Source organism: Canis lupus, chromosome 4, assembly GCF_003254725.2.
Source record: "Canis lupus dingo isolate Sandy chromosome 4, ASM325472v2, whole genome shotgun sequence".
NCBI classification, from domain to species: Eukaryota; Metazoa; Chordata; class Mammalia; order Carnivora; family Canidae; genus Canis; species Canis lupus.
In genome coordinates, this window is record NC_064246.1 from 25,310,987 (window position 1) to 25,327,035 (window position 16,049).

The following is a 16,049-nucleotide window of genomic DNA, read 5'->3' on the forward strand; positions in this document are numbered from 1 at the left end:
AAAGATTTTTAAAGATTTTTTTTATTTATTTTAAAGAGAGAGATTGTGAACAGGGGGATGAGCCAAGGGGTATGGAAAAAGAATCTCAAGCCTACTGTCCACTGAGCGTGGATCCCAATGTGGGACTTCATGTCACAACCCTGAGATCATGACCTGAGTCGAAACTAAGAGTCAGATGCTTAACCAACTGAGTCACCCAGGAGCCCCAGAACTTTTCATTTCTATGCTTTATTCTTTGAGTTAAAATATTTTGTATTAGTCATCTGTTTTCTGATTTGCCATCTAAGAATCATTTGTCTTCCCTTTTCTATCCAGTCCACATAATACTGCTATGTAAGCTAATCTTTCTAAAATGTGGTCCTAACTATGCCACTTACCTGCTCAAAAACCTTAATTATCTCTCACCTCTTCAATCTGCCTACCACATAATTAAATGAATTAATAAATCCATTGTCCTAACTTATTAAAGACTAACACTACCTTTCAAATCTTAGTGCTTTCTGCTCTTCTACTCATCCCTTATGATCCAGCCAAATTGGACCACTTGCTATTCTCAGAATACATCTTTCATTTTCTATACCTTTGTGTCCTTCTTTATTATGTCTTCACCTAGATTTTTACCTATCTTTCTAGGTTTATATCAAATTCTGGAGCACTTGACTGGCTCAGTCAGTAGAGCATACAACTCTTGATCTTGGGGCTGTGAGTTCAAGCCCCATGGTGGGGCAGGGTTTACTTAAAAAAAAAAAAAAATTCCCTTCCACTATAAAGCCTTCTTTTGTTCTCTTTCCTTTTAATTTCAATTGTAGCCTGCTACACTCGGACTTTAGTTTTTGCTTTCATCTTAATTATTCTTATTTTTGGTTAATCAGATGAGTTTAGCAGGGTGCCATATAACCGTGGAAATAAGTGATATCTAATATGTTCATTGGTTGCTAAAGTTCTTGAAACAGATGGAAGATAGTTATTACCACCCTTTTTTATTCCTACAACAGATAATCAAAAATCTGCCCAGATCATCACAACCAAGAGAAGTCCTACAAGTATATATTAGGATTTATTTACTGGAGAAAATAGAAAGGCTTCATTTTAAATTTGTGAAGTGTACCATAGTAACTTATTGCTGGTTATAAGCTCATTTAGAAATGTAAACTTACATTTACAGAAGTCTAAATGTAAATCTAAATTTACATACTGTAAATTTTCTAATTATCTTGCATGTCAGCAAAGTAAAATAGTAGCTTGTCATAAAAGTGCTTAGTTGGTAACTTACCAAGTCCTCAGACTGAATCATGTTTACTATTTACCCCGTTACTTAATCTGTATGTAGGGTGTTTTATGCTTTTTGTTTAGTTAACTTGTTCGTTTGTTTTTTTGCTGTTCTTGCCCACTTCTATCATAAATCTTTTGACACTTATCTTTATATTGTACTCTGATACCCAGTATCGTCCAGTGATGTCTGGGCTCTATATATCTTTGAAATATAATTATAGTTTTAAAATTCAGAATAAGGGGCACGTGGGTAGCTCAGTAGTTGAGCATCTGCCTTTGGCTCAGGTCGTGATCCCAGGGTTCTGGGATCAAGTGCCACATCAGCTCCCTGTGGCAAACCTCTGCTTATGTCTCTGCCTCTCTGTCTCTGTGTCTCTCATGAATAAATAAATAAAATATTTTTAAGTAAAATAAAATTCAGAATAGGATATTCTTTTAGGAAAACTATCACCCTGATTATTTGTGTATTACTTGGAAGTGAGGCAAATGCCAACATCCTTTATGGTAACTTTCCAGAGCAGGACAACTGCAGATATGGCCAAGATATGAATTGTATAAATACTCTCACAGAACAGAGCAGACCAGCAGTTTATGAAATATTTAGCCAAATTTTAGATTTCATTCTTGAAAATCTCAATACTCATACATACAAAGATCTTTTCCCTTTTTAAATAACATTCTTTTGATCAGTTTAACTGATTCCAGTGCACATTTATTAATCATACTACATGCAAGGCAGGGTCCTAGGATAAGATATAAAACCCGGTTCTCAAGAAGCTCATAAACTAGGAAAGAAAATAGACCATGTAAATAAATTATAACGTGATGCAAGAAATAGCATAATAGAGGCATATACAAAGCACTAAGTCAATGAACTCTGATCCCCAAAACAAAGTATGAACACAAGAAATCAAGTCAACATAAATCTACTGCAGAGGTATTTCTTCTTTGCTTAATGTAGGCAAGTGCTTTGTCTTTATCATTTGATAAATCAACAAGGATTTATTATCCTGTGCAGAGCAATATGTTAGATGCTTTGAGGATACAAAGTGAGAAAGAATTTTTGCACTAAGAATTTATAATCTAGTAGGAGAGATAAACTGTCTATACAAATAACGGTGTTTCCAGTATGCACATAATTGCCATAAGAAAAATCTTTACAAATTGCACAAAACTCTTCTGCAATGCAGAAAGCCACTTCTGGAGATAGGGAAAGGAGAGACCATGAACAATTCAAGAAGGCTTCCATTAAGCAGAAGATGGCTGAACTAACCCTGGAGGGATTGGTAGGATTTTGACAAGGGTGGTTGAAGGATATTCTAATTCATTTAGTGCCTACATGTGCAAGGTAGCATGAAGGCAAAAAAGCCTGGGGCATGTTCAGAGAATAGCAAGTATTCTAGTTTGAGTGGCATCTGGTACATGTATAAGGGAGTAGTAAAGGATCAGGCTAGACAGGAAAAGTAGGGACACTTTATGGAGGACCTTTGAAAGTTAGGCTATGGAACTAGGACTTTTATCAGGAAGCAGTAGTAGATAGCTTTTTGGGCAAAGGCTAATTGAAGTTGATATTTAGGAATCTAATGCTGGAATCTAATGGTCATGTGCAAGGATACATTCAAGCTGAGAGTCACTGGTACTAAAGACTGGTTAAGTGACTATATAATCTAGGCAAGAGGTAGTACAGGACTGACCTAGGGTTGTGTTGGTAGGAATGGAAACAGAGTTCCAGATATTATAGGCCTTATAGTTGGTAGAATTTGAAACCATCAGAGGCAAAGAGAAAGTGTCAAAGGAACTCTGAAAGTGAGACAGAATATATGATGATGATAGTAAATCAAAGTAGTAAAGGAAACTACCCTCCCAAAAATGTAAAGAGAGAACAGATCAGAAAATCAGTAACTGAATTCTAGAGAAAAATTGTCTTTAGGGAATTTAACCAATGAGAAAGACGATAAGCAACATTAAAATAAGAGAAGAAAGGGAAAGAAGTGATTGGGTGGCTCAGTTAAGCCCCTGATCTTGACTTCAGTTCAGGTCATGATCTCAAGGTCATGAGATTGAGCTCTGCATAGGTTCCGGCTCAGCCTGGAGTCTGCTGGAGATGCTCTTTCCCTCTCCTCCTGCCCCTCCCCCCACTATCTCTCTGTCTCTAAAATAAATTAAATCTTTTTTTAAAAAAGGAAGGGAAAGAGGATAGGTGACCAAAAAGTTGGGAGGAGAATTTCTAGGAGAGTGTAGAAAATTCAAACTCTGAAATATCAGTTAAGTCTCATTTCTCATCTATTAAATTATGCATTGAAATTGGGAAATCCAAACAAAAAGAATTTGAATGTACAGGAGTAAGTTGGGGGAAATTGTCCAAAGACCCAAAGGAGGTGAAATATTTACTCAAGAAATGAAGAAATTGGCAATGCAAAGATATTTGGAGAGATTGAAACTAACCCTCCGAAAGACTAGAAGGAAATGAGTACTCATTTTATTTTTTAAAATAATTATTACTAAACTTTACACTATGCAGAAATCCTTCTTTCCTCAAGAAAAGCAATTAAGTCCTATTCAAAAAAGTCAAGAGGAAAGGCTAAGATTAGTGAGAACACAGTCTCTGAAATGGATGTATATAGAAGCCAACTTGTAATACAATGTACAATAAGTCAAAATTGCTGTTAACAAAATCCCATGTTAGCCCAATCACTTTATAACATTCAGTGTAATAAAAATGCCAGTATTTTGTTACTAGCTCTGTGCTGTATTACCTTCAATTACCAATGTGTTGTTGATACCCAATGAAAACTCATCCTTTGTCATGGAGACTCCTAAACTCCACAGGCAAGCACTAAGATTGGATAATGTGTTCTTCCAGATTCTGACGAGAGGTAAAAAGATAGACATTTCTTGAATTCTAGTTTTTAGACTAAAATAATTGTCTCCCATTTCATTATCAGATGCAATATGAGCTTTTCAGAAATATTAATCTTTTTAAACCTATTTCTTTTTCATATAGCAAGGGTAGGTGAAATCACACTTTCCATCTAACATTTATTGAGTACCCTGCTACATTCTCTGTTGAGTGTTTTCTACCATTTTTCTGTGATTTTTTTTTTAATAGCCTGACTTGTGCACTTGGCTAATTTCTTTTTCATGCATATTGGATTTTTTTCTTTGACTTCTTTGTAGTTTTTGTTTTTTTCCTGAAGAGACCTTTGTTGATCATTACTTCCATGTTATCCTAGCTACTTCCCAATGGCCATTGTGAAATTTTAAGTTTGTTTATATGTTGGACTTCTTTCTAAAGCACACATAATTATTATCTGTCAGCTAGCAAGAAGGAAGGAAATGATACTGGTTATTGGTAATAATATTGCTTATTGGATATTTGAATGTGATGTTTTATATACATATCCATAGGTTAAAATTCAGACCTGAGGAGAAATTATGTTTTTCTTGTTTGGTTGGTTTTTTTCTACTAGAGAGAGGAGACTAGATGCTTTTTTGTTTTTACTATATTTTGTTATTAAATCACAATGTAGTCCTATAAATTCCTTTTTTTACTTAGTCTAGTAACATTTTGGACTATGAATATTAATATTCTGTCGTCTTCCTCAGCAGACAGGAGATCCAAGGAGTAGGGAAGTTTTTGTGATAGGTCCAAACCTAAGATCAAAACAACTAGAAACTGATGATCTCTGTATTCTTCTGACATATCTCACACCTTACCCTCACCACTTTGCTCACAGTAAGGTTCATAAAAACAACTCTGCCTGTCCAGTTGTCCAAATCTGTGTTTTATGTATTGTTTGCATTTTATTTTTACCTACTTTCTAAAAATTATTTTTTTACAACTTCCAAACTAGAATAAGTTGAGCCATTAGCATGATCCCAGGGAATGGGCTTTATAAGCAGTGGTATCACAACTTGACAGTTTGGGATTGGGAAGGATCATGCATGGAATATGGAAAATATAAAGGATATTGGTACACCTTTGAACTGAGAGAATCCTTAGGCAGTTAACAAGAATGCTAATCTCTCCCCACTGGAGATCTTCCTTTTGTCTAATGCTTAGCATGGGGTCCATAATGCCTTTCTTGTTGACCTGCATGTATATTTATCTAAGTTCTTAAGAATTGGTTATTTAGCTGACTTTTATTGTCCTTTTTTTTTTTAACATAGGTGCTTTGAGTTTTAGGTTGTTGGTTTTTTTTTCCCAGTGATTGAAAGAAATAAGACCTGTCAAAAGATGCACATTTTACTTATCTTAAGGCTAATAAGCTAGAGCCTACTCTCCATAGGGCCTTCAATTCTTCATTGGTAACTTAAGAAAAAAATACATAAATATCCTAATAGCATAACTCAGGGGTCAGCAAACTTTTTCTGTAGAAGTCCAGTTAGTATGGTCTCTGTTGAGCTAGTTAACTCCGCTGTGGTAATAAGCAGAGACAATCCTAGACAACATGTAAATGAATGAGCATTGCTGTGTTCCAGTAAAACTTTATTTATAAAAACAGGCAATGGGCTGAATTTGTCTTACAGGCTGTGGAACTTGGGCACAAAGTATTGATCATACATTATAATAGATCCCTCTATTGGGTGAAAGAGAGGATCAGGGAAAACATTTTTTAAAAAAAGGAAAGATGGGGATGCTCAGCAGTTGAGCACCTGCCTTCGTCCCAGGGCATGATCCTGGAGTCCTGGGATCGAGTCCCACATTGGGCTCCCTGCATGGAGCCTGCTTCTCCCTCTGCCTGTCTCTGCCTCTCTCTCTGTGTGTCTCTCATGAATAAATAAAATCTTTGAAAATTAAAAATAAAATCAATAAAAATAAAAATTAAAAAAGAAAGATGTTAATTACCTACCTGGAGCTTTCTAGTTGGTAATCTAAAAAAAGCAAGAGGGGTAGCCCCGGTGGCAGCGGTTTGGCGCCACCTGCAGCCCAGGGTGTGATCCTGGAGACCCTGGATCGAGTCCCACATCAGGCTCTCTGCATGGAGCCTGCTTCTCCCTCTGCCTGTGTCTCTGCCTCTCTCTCTCTGTGTCTCTATGAGTAAATAAATAAAATCTTTAAATATATATGTGTATATATTTTTTATATATATATATATATATATATATAGCAAGAAAATGACAATTATATAGGATATGTAAAGTAAAAATGGGTTTAGAACTAGAGTTATTCTTCAGAGGGCTTCAATTATAGATTACTGATAGAGTGTTTATGATTTAATGCAGCAGCTCCAAGTATAGGAACCATATCCTTTGTACAATAATATGCAAAAAGCAATGTATGAGATGCTTAGGATAAGTGATCAATCTGATTTGTCTTTGGCTTGGTCATAAACTGTTTTAACCAATAAATGGAGAACTGCAGATTTGTTAACGTGCCAGGATATTTTAAGATATGTACTTTAAGACGGATCCACATTGAACCTCTGCTGGACTAATGGAGTAAGCGAGACCAGATTTATCTTCTTCCTTAAATAACCAGACAAAATATATAAAACAACAGTCTCCAGACATTAGACAACAGGCAGCACAAGACAGTGATCCCTCAGAGAAGGTCAACAAATGAGAAAATCCTACAATTGCCATAGCATTCCATTTAGACAGAGTTTCTAGTCTACAATGTGAGAAGGGGCTCCCAAACCTAGAGGTCCAACTGAACTGAAAGAGTTAAGCACTGAAGGATGCCAAGATGGCTAGAATTTATAGCAAAGAGAGACGCCTGGGTGGCTCAGGAGTTGAGCCCCTGCCTTTGGCCCAGGGCGTGATCCTGGAGTCCTGGGATCGAGTCCCACATTGGGCTTTTTGTGGGGAGCCTGCTGCTTCTCTGCTTCTCTCTCTCTTTCTCACTGTCTATCCGAATAAATAAGTAAATAAAATCTTTTTAAAAAATTTACAGGAAAGAATTCCAGAAAAAAGTACAGAGATAAGGCACACACACTAAATATCTGCAGAGAGTTCCCTAGAGTCTTCAGCTGAATACTGATCAGGATATGTGTATGAGGAAAGTATACAAAGTGAAGGATGAAACATTGGAAAGAAGCAGAGAGATTATTCTCCCAAGTTCACACGGGCTGATAGCAGTTTCTGTCCCCACTAGCCAGAGTGGAGAAACTGCTAATGAATGGGTTATTTTATTGAGTAGTCAAAAAGATTATATCAATAGGGTACCAGGTTTGCTCTAGATTAAAGGCTGCTCTCATTTAACCTACCAAAGCTTAAAACTAAGCCTAGAAAGGATCAAACTATTTCCAAGTAACCTGAATTTCAGAATAAACCTCAAAAATGTGTAAAGTAGTAGAAAATATCCAGCACCCCAAAACGTAAAATTCATAATGTCTGGCATCCAGTCAAAATTATTGAGAGGCAAAGATGCTGGAAAATGCAACCCAAAATGAGGAAGAACATCAATCAATAGAAACAGGTTTAGAAATGGCACAGATGTTGGAATTATTTGACAAAGATTAACATTTTTAAATATATTCTGTATTTCAAGAAGATAAAGCATAAGCCTTAAGAAGAGACTATATACATATATACATATATATGTATGTATTTGTATGTATGTATAAAGATTGAACTTCCAGAGAGGAAGAATGCACTGGATGAAATAGACATTGCAGAAGAAAAAAATAGTAACTAGTGATCTATAGGACAGCATCAGAAGCTATTCAAAATTAAACACTGACAGAAAATAATAGTCTTTGAAAAAACAAACCATGCATGAATGAGCTGTGGGACAATATCAGGTGATCTGATATACATATTTGGAGTCTTGGGAAAGAGGAGAATGAATGAAAAAGTATTTGAAGTCATAAAGGTTGTAAATGTTCCAAATGTGATGAAAACTATAAACTCACAAATCCAAGAAACGCAACAAATTACAAGCAGAAAAAACATGGAGAAAACCATACCAAGAAACATCATAATGAAATTGCATGAAGTCAGTGATAAAATCTTAAAAGCAGCCAGGTTGATTTTTTTTAAGACACATTATATACAGAGAAACAAAGATTAGAATGACAGCAGTCTTAGCATCTGAAACAGTGCAAGCTAGACAGACCTTAGAGCACTGAAAGAAAAAAAATTGACAACCCAGAGTTATATACCTAGCAAAAATATCTTAAAAAAAAAAAAAAGAAAAGAAAAGAAAGAAAACAAAGACTTTTGTTTTAGACATATAAAAGCTGAAATAGTTAATCAGTAGAAAACCAGCACAAACCATTTAGGAAGGCTCAGATCTAAGTGCTACCTATAACAATTACTGCTATATAGTCTTGGACATACATTAATTTCTCTGAACCTTCAGATATTTATCTGTGATATGAGAAACCTATTTTGAGGATTTTTATGAGGATCAAATGAGGTAAGGAAAATAATTTACATTTGTTGAGTGTTTCCTTTGCGCCAAGCATGTCTTGTCTCATTAAAAATGGAAATACAGTATCCAATAAGAGGCTCACTGGTCTGAGATTTTTCTTATGCTATCATCTCTCCTCTTCAGTAACTGAAAAACATGGGTTATTCTAGAATTTACCCAAATAGCTAGTCAATCAAATTTTGTTGAAGTACTTTTCCTAACTTTGTTTTCCTTTAGTTACCACCATTAAATATGCTTTAAGGTGGGAATGAACAACTTTCTTTGCTATAATAGACTCATCAGCTAATAAATCACTTTGTGAAAGGGTTAGGTATGTCCTAAGCTAAACCTAATTTTTTTCGCTTGTGTTTTGACTGCTAATGTTTTTTTTTTTCAGTCATGTTTATTGAGGTATAATTTATATACTGTCTATGTAACTTTTATTATAAACCTATTGGATAGGGGCCATGAATGTCTTTATAGCTTATACTTTGCCCCACTGAGTTTTTGGCACTCCATAAATGTTAAATAATATTTCTATTCAGCATTCTGCAGACAGGAAGCATATGGTAATAAATGTCAGAGCACAGGTTGAAAATCCCCCCAAAGTTGTGTTATATTTCTTGGAAAAGCCAGTACAGAAATTTTTGTGAATAAAACTTATTTTAAAAAGCAGTTCCCAAGCACATATTTTACTTAATGATTTTTCTCTACCCTTCTTTTACTTTATTTTCAAATTACTTTTCCTCTTCAAAACTAGTATATTAAAAATAGTATAATTTTAATGGAGTGCTGTAAATATATATAAATGATTTTTTAGATAACATAAAGAAAAGGTAATTCTTAGTCTGAAGGACAGCATGAGGAAATATTTAAAAGCTTAAGCAACATAAGTCTTTATGATATATTGTATGAAAAGAAATAAACAGCAGGTAGTTTTTTATTAAATATCAGCATGACTTATAAGTGTATCACTGCTACAGTTGTTGCAGACCTTATAATAGTATTAGACTTTGACTCAAAAATATTTTTCTCACCTGAGGATCTGGCACTACTTAAATATCATACTCTATTCTCAGTAAGGTAATCATTGCTTCAGAATAATGAAAGACAGGGATGCCTGGGTGACTCAGCAATTGGGCATCTGCCTTCGGCTTGAGGTGTGATCCTGGAGACCCAGGATTAAGTCCCACATCGGGCTTCTTGCATGGAGCTTGCTTCTCCCTCTGCCTATGTCTCTGCCTCTCTCTTTCTGTCCTCATGAATAAATAAATAAATAAAACCCTTTAAAAAAAAAAGGATAATAAAAGACATTGTAAATTGAAACTAAACCTGATGCCAAAAAACAAATCTTATGTGAAAAATAGTATATCCCAGTTATCTGTGTAGAAGAAATGGTTAACCATAATCAGTTATGCAAAACCATTTTGAAAGTATGTATCTTTGCTCACCCTAAGATTGATGTGTTGACCACACTTTGATTTGATTTCTGTAAGGATTTTTGTTTTTATTTTTTGTTTTTAAGATTTATTTATTCATGAGAGACACACAGAGAGAGAGGCAGAGACATAGCGGTTAAGCCTACTTCTCCCTCTGCCTATGTCTCTGCCTTTCTCTTTCTGTGTCTCTCATGAATAAATAATTAAAATCTTAAAAAAGAAAAAAAAAGAACACTGCACCCTTAGTGTAGGTCTTCTGAGTCTAAACACTGTACTCTTTTTATTTTTTTTAAGATTTCCTTTTTTTTTTAAGTAATATCTACACCCAATGTGGGGCTCAAACTCACACCCCAAGATCAAGAACCACAGGTTCCACTGACTAAGCCAGCCAGGTGCCCCCACCCCTGTACTCTTTCCATTTGGCCCACTGACCAGTACTATCTTAAGGCCATTCGAAGAGAGCATTATGCATCTAAATATGTATACAAATATGTGAATTTTATTTATAGAAAGACAGATAACATTCTTAGGCTCTCACCTACACCATACCATTTAGGATTTACAGCATTGTTTCAAATATTATGGAATCAAAGTCTAATACCATTGTGAAGTCTGCAATATCTATCATAGTGACACACATCTAGGTTGATAGTATCTGTTAGCCTAAACTATACGTAGGAGAATGCAGAGATAACATGTTGAATGGAGAGATAACAAAGTAAAAACATAACTGGTTTGGTGGCTCCATTTACCCTTGGCTTTTCCCAAATCTCTGAACTCCTGTGACTTGAGTAAGAACCATCAGCATCCCCCTCCTCTCCTCTTGGAATTTTCTTCTTCTCCCGTGCTTTGGAGCAACCAAGTAGTTTATTTGGGATGAATGGTAGACATCTGTAGACAGTCAGAAGTTACCTTTCTTTGGTCCTGAGTTGGATTTTCTCCTTTTTTGTTTCATTCCATGAAGTTTCAACCTATACCAGGACCCCTCATATCTGAGATCAAAAATAGTGGTAACATTAGCAAGCAGGTAATGGTTCTAGCTGGGTTCAGTGACTTCAGGTACAGAGCAGGAAGTGCAAGGGCAAGGGCAAAAGAGAGGTAAATTTTGTTTTTAAAGCCATTTGCTAACTTCTCAAAATAACTTCATGATATGTTTAATAGGACCATAGAAAACTATCTTTCTTAACAGAAGCTAAATAATAGTTCCTACAACTAAAAAGTAAATTTCACAAAGTCAGAGGGTACAAGGTCAATATACAGAAATCATCTGTATTTCCATATAACTAGTAAAAAACAATTGGAATTAAAATAAGAATATGGACAACTTATGATTTTAGTTTAATATTGTTTATAGATCATTCTACTTTATAAATTAAAACTGCAGTATTATCAGACAAACTGCAAAAACAAAACCCAGCTTTCTCTTCAATTGAATATAAAGGAAATAGCTCTTTGATAAACACAAACATGCACCCAAGTTTCTCCTTCCTTTCTGTATAGTCTGAGGATTGTGCTTTCTAATAGTGGCTTGCTAATCCCTTTAAATAGCTCGTAATCTAAGTATTCCATAGTTTTCATTAACCATGAATTTCAGCTTCTTTTTTTTTTTAAACCTTAAAACCCATATTTGGTGGTTGTTTCACTAGCACTCTTTTAGCCTGGCCGATGAAGCAGCAAGCCTACTGCAAATCCTAAATAGATGAGAGTCTGAGACTTTAATTATATGTCATTTTATTCACAACACTCGATTCCAGGAAGGAAAAAATGACTTTGCTGTTGTAAAAGACATATTATGTGAGTATCATTCATTGTAAACCAAAAATGATACTGTATTAGAGCACAGCCAACAATGGGAACTAATTCTGAAAATGTGACCTGTCTAGGAAACTGAATAATAGTGAAAGTTATCAAAATGGAAAGAAGTGTTAATGTGAAATCCAGCCTTCTCAGAAATACTCTTTCCTGGCCTGTTTGGTTTTGCTTTTGTTGCTTGTCATGCATGAATGAAAGTGCTACACTCTCAGGGGAGCAGGAAAGCCTCTGTCGGTTGTTTATTTCCTTAATCCCTCCTCCTTTGTGATTTTTGATGTCAGATCTAAAATGGAAAGCCTGTAAATATAATGATTATCACATGGATAATCACCTGCATTAGGAACCGCCCTGCTTCTCTATTCTAACCCTAGCTGTTCTCCACACGTCACATCCACTCTGCGGTTGGATTTTAACCTGACTGCTTCATTAGATTTGTGAACTCAGTACGTGGCGCCCTGGGGCAGCACAGATGGGGACGTGCTTGTTTTCTTTTCTCACTTTTACTGCAAAGACACACTAAAAAGTCCTTTTCAATTTAGTATTATCAGTTCACTTGGAATTAACCCTGATATTTGGAACCTGCCTTACTCTTCTGCCAGCCGTCTATACCCCTTTTTGCTTCCCTACTTTCAGACCTAATGCCTTTTCTTTCTGTCCCTCCATGCAGTGAATCTGAGGACTAAAATTCTGATTAAAATTCTTACTAGGTCAAACTGTCCCCCTATGTTGTTGTGTTATTTGTTTTGCTGGGAGGGAAAAATAAATGTTGTTTCATCATTGTATCTACAAACACCTTCAGATCAGAGGTTAGCTGTGGGAAAGTCTACAGTGATGTGAGCCAGCTGCCTTCTCTAATGGAGTGACTGGGGGCACCAGCTCAAGATCAAAAGAAGGTGAGAGGAAGTCAGGAGATAAGATCTTAGCTTTTCAATGATAGGGCACAGCTCTGCAAACCTGTATGAGGGGGGGCGCTAAGATAAAAAATTGAGTTGACTTTTCTTCAGCATGTCCTTCCTCAATCAGAAATATATTGGTGCTTCAAATAGTTTACAGATGTGCAAGTGTCCTAGGGCCTGGTTTCCTTAAAGAATAATGATCTGACATTTATATATGTGTCTTCTTGCAATTAGTCCGTTCCACTGTACCATAACACATCAAAGTTAATTGCTTCTTATATCTGTGTGAGCATAACTGGAACTTAAAAAAGCATTTTAACTACTGTATGTTGAATTTTGAGTTTTTATGTCTTATTGTGAGTTTTCATCATACAGATTCTTCATATTAATTTTGTCTTATAGTTCTCTGGGCTTCTTTCTTGCCTCTGATGAAGCTCTATATAAATAAGCTAGCAGAGCTTTTCAGTTATCTTTTTTTAAAGGATTTTATTTATTTATTTATGTATTTATTTATGTATTTATTTATTTATTTATTTGAGAGAGAGAGAGAGAGCGTGCATGAGCATGGGGGATGGGAGCAAAGAGAAGCAGACTCTCCACCAAGCAGGAAGCCCGACATGGGGCTGGATCCCAGGACTCTGACATCATGACCCGAGCCAAAGGCAGACACTCAACCGACTGAGCCTTCTAGGCACCCCATCAGTTTTCTTTCTGATATAAGAATTAGCTTGATCAATTCTTGGGTTGGACAGCTTGGGAAAATATTACATTGATACCTTTTGAGACTTACCCTTTTCCTTAAAATCCAGGCCAGCAAGTATTATTGATTATATGGTGTACGAAGTTCTATTATAAGTAAATTGTCAAAGAGGCCAAAGTTGGGCAGCCCGGGTGGCTCAGCAGTTTAGCGCCACCTTCAGCCCAAGGTGTGATCCTGGAGACCCAGGATGGAGTCCCATGTCAGGCTCCCTGCATGGAGCCTGCTTCTCCCTCTGCCAGTGTCTCTGCCTCTCTCTGTGTGTCTCTCATGAATAAATAAAATCTTAAAAAAAAAAAAAAAGCCAACCTTGCATACACCAATTGTTAAGATCATAACTCCGTTTTTCATTAATCTATATCACCAAGGCTAACTCTGTCAACGTTTGCTAGTGAACAGCCTAAGGAATTGTACTTTCAACTTATCTCTTTCTGTTAACTTCAGGGTTTAGCTGTAATCATCCATTTTGACTTTTTCAAGCCCTCTTACAAGGGGTCTTTAAATCTATATGTCATTAATATATCGGACCATAAGCACATACATACTTCTTTCCCCAGTGTTTTCCTTAACACGTAGATAGTACCCAAATTTGTGCTGGAGACACTGACTTACTTTCTGCCTTACATGGTTTGGTGCAGCAGTCGTTTCAGTTGAGTTGGATCTGCTCACTACTCAGGCTCAAATCCCATCCTTCTATTAATATCTCTTGGCAAAGATAATTTTGGAGGAATGTAAGTTAAGATGTAGAGGCTCTTGACAGTTGTCTGCAGTATTTTTTTTTTTCATTTTCGAGAGGGAAGTTTAGTTGAAAAGTATTATTGCTTCTATTTTCTGTATCAGTCCTAAAATTAAAATATATGCAGAAAGTACAAAAAGGGAAAGGATCTGGTTACACAGATGTGTTTTTTATCATTTGATAGTCTGTTTTAAGAGCATTAGTAGATATGGTAATGTTCATCAGATTGTGCCCTTAAGATATTTAGGAACCTAGGAAAACATTGTGAATTTAAAGTTTTTAACTAGGAGTGCCTGTTTAAGAGTCTGACTCTTAATTTCAAGTCAGGTCATGATCTCAGGGTCATGAGATCCAGCCCCATGTCAGGTTCCACACGGTGGGGTCTGCTTGAGATTCTCTCTCCCTCTGCCCTTCCCTGCTCTCACACACACACACACTCTCTATCTCTAAAATAAATAGATAAAATCTTTTAAAAACAAAATAAAAATTAAAATGTTAACTATTCTTTAATGTTCATCTTCTGTTACCCTGTCATCTGTATAAAAGAGAAATTGGGGAGGAGGAAGATCATGTGCTATAAAAGTTTTCAAACAAAAAATTAAAAATAAAAGTTTTCACACAGAGAAAATACTAAATGCATCTAGATTTTTTTTTTTTTTTAGGAAAACATCCCCCAAATCTGACTATGTAATTCTGAACAACCTCAGTGAGAAAGAAAAAAATGGGAGAATAGCAAATATCCCAAAAAGTGGCACAATTTTTAGCTCCATGAAACACTTAGGTTGGAAAAAAAAGCAACAAAATACAAATTTAAAATGTGCATCAAATAATAAAGACAATGCTAACAGGCAAATGATATGACAATATCTTGAAAATTTCAGTGATAAAATACATCTAGATTTAATAGTTGGTAACATTTTGCTATTTTTACTTCACTTTAATTTTTTAAGTATTCTAAAGTAAATTACATTATCATGCCATTTTATCCCTAAATACTTCAGAAGAAGCTTCTAAAATTAAGAACATTTACCTTATCAAATTACTAATTCCTAATGTTATCTCAATCCTGTTTCTTAATCAAATTTATCTGATTGTCCCAAAATGATATCTTTCTTAGATGGTTTGTTAAAAACAGGATTCAGTTAAGGTCTGTACATTGCTCTTCGTCATTTTTCCCTTCCTCAAGTTATCATGACATTGATTTATTGAAGAGACCAAGCTGTTTGTCCTGTAGAATGTCCTACTTTATGGATTTGTCCATTTATTTTCTCATTGTACCTTTTAACTTGTTCTCCTATCCTCTATATTTTCTGTAGACTGCCAGCTATTGAATTAAAGTTTTGATTAATTAATGTTAAAAATGTGGTCAGAAAACTTTATAGATGGTGTGTGTCCTTTATATTGTATCATAATGGAAGGCACAGAATATTTGGTGATTCCAGTATTAATGATGAAAACTGATAGATCGATCACTGGGTTATAGGTGATGACAGCTTGATCCTTCCATTATAAAGTTATACTTTGCTCCTCGTGACCGGCATATAATCTCTGATATTTTGATTCCATGAAATACCCAGCTTCCCATCATCCTTTCACCTAATAAATTTAGCATCCATTGATGATCCTTGCCTGAATAAATTTCATTAGGGATTGCAAAATGGTGATTTTCTGACTCTGTACATTTATTAGCAGACATTCTTCTCTGCAGAAGAGCTTTCTGAAAGGTATTGTTTCAATTAAAAACACAACCACCAGTATGTTCCTTAGGTTTCAAATGATT

The 16,049-nt window shown here is 35.5% G+C and overlaps 1 protein-coding gene across 13 annotated transcripts in view; it reads left to right on the forward strand.

Annotated features, from left to right (window-relative positions):
- The window catches only part of ADK (adenosine kinase), a 506,333-nt gene that overhangs the window by 392,712 nt on the left and 97,572 nt on the right, over positions 1 to 16,049 (forward strand). The gene's annotated exons all lie outside the window — the stretch shown is intronic.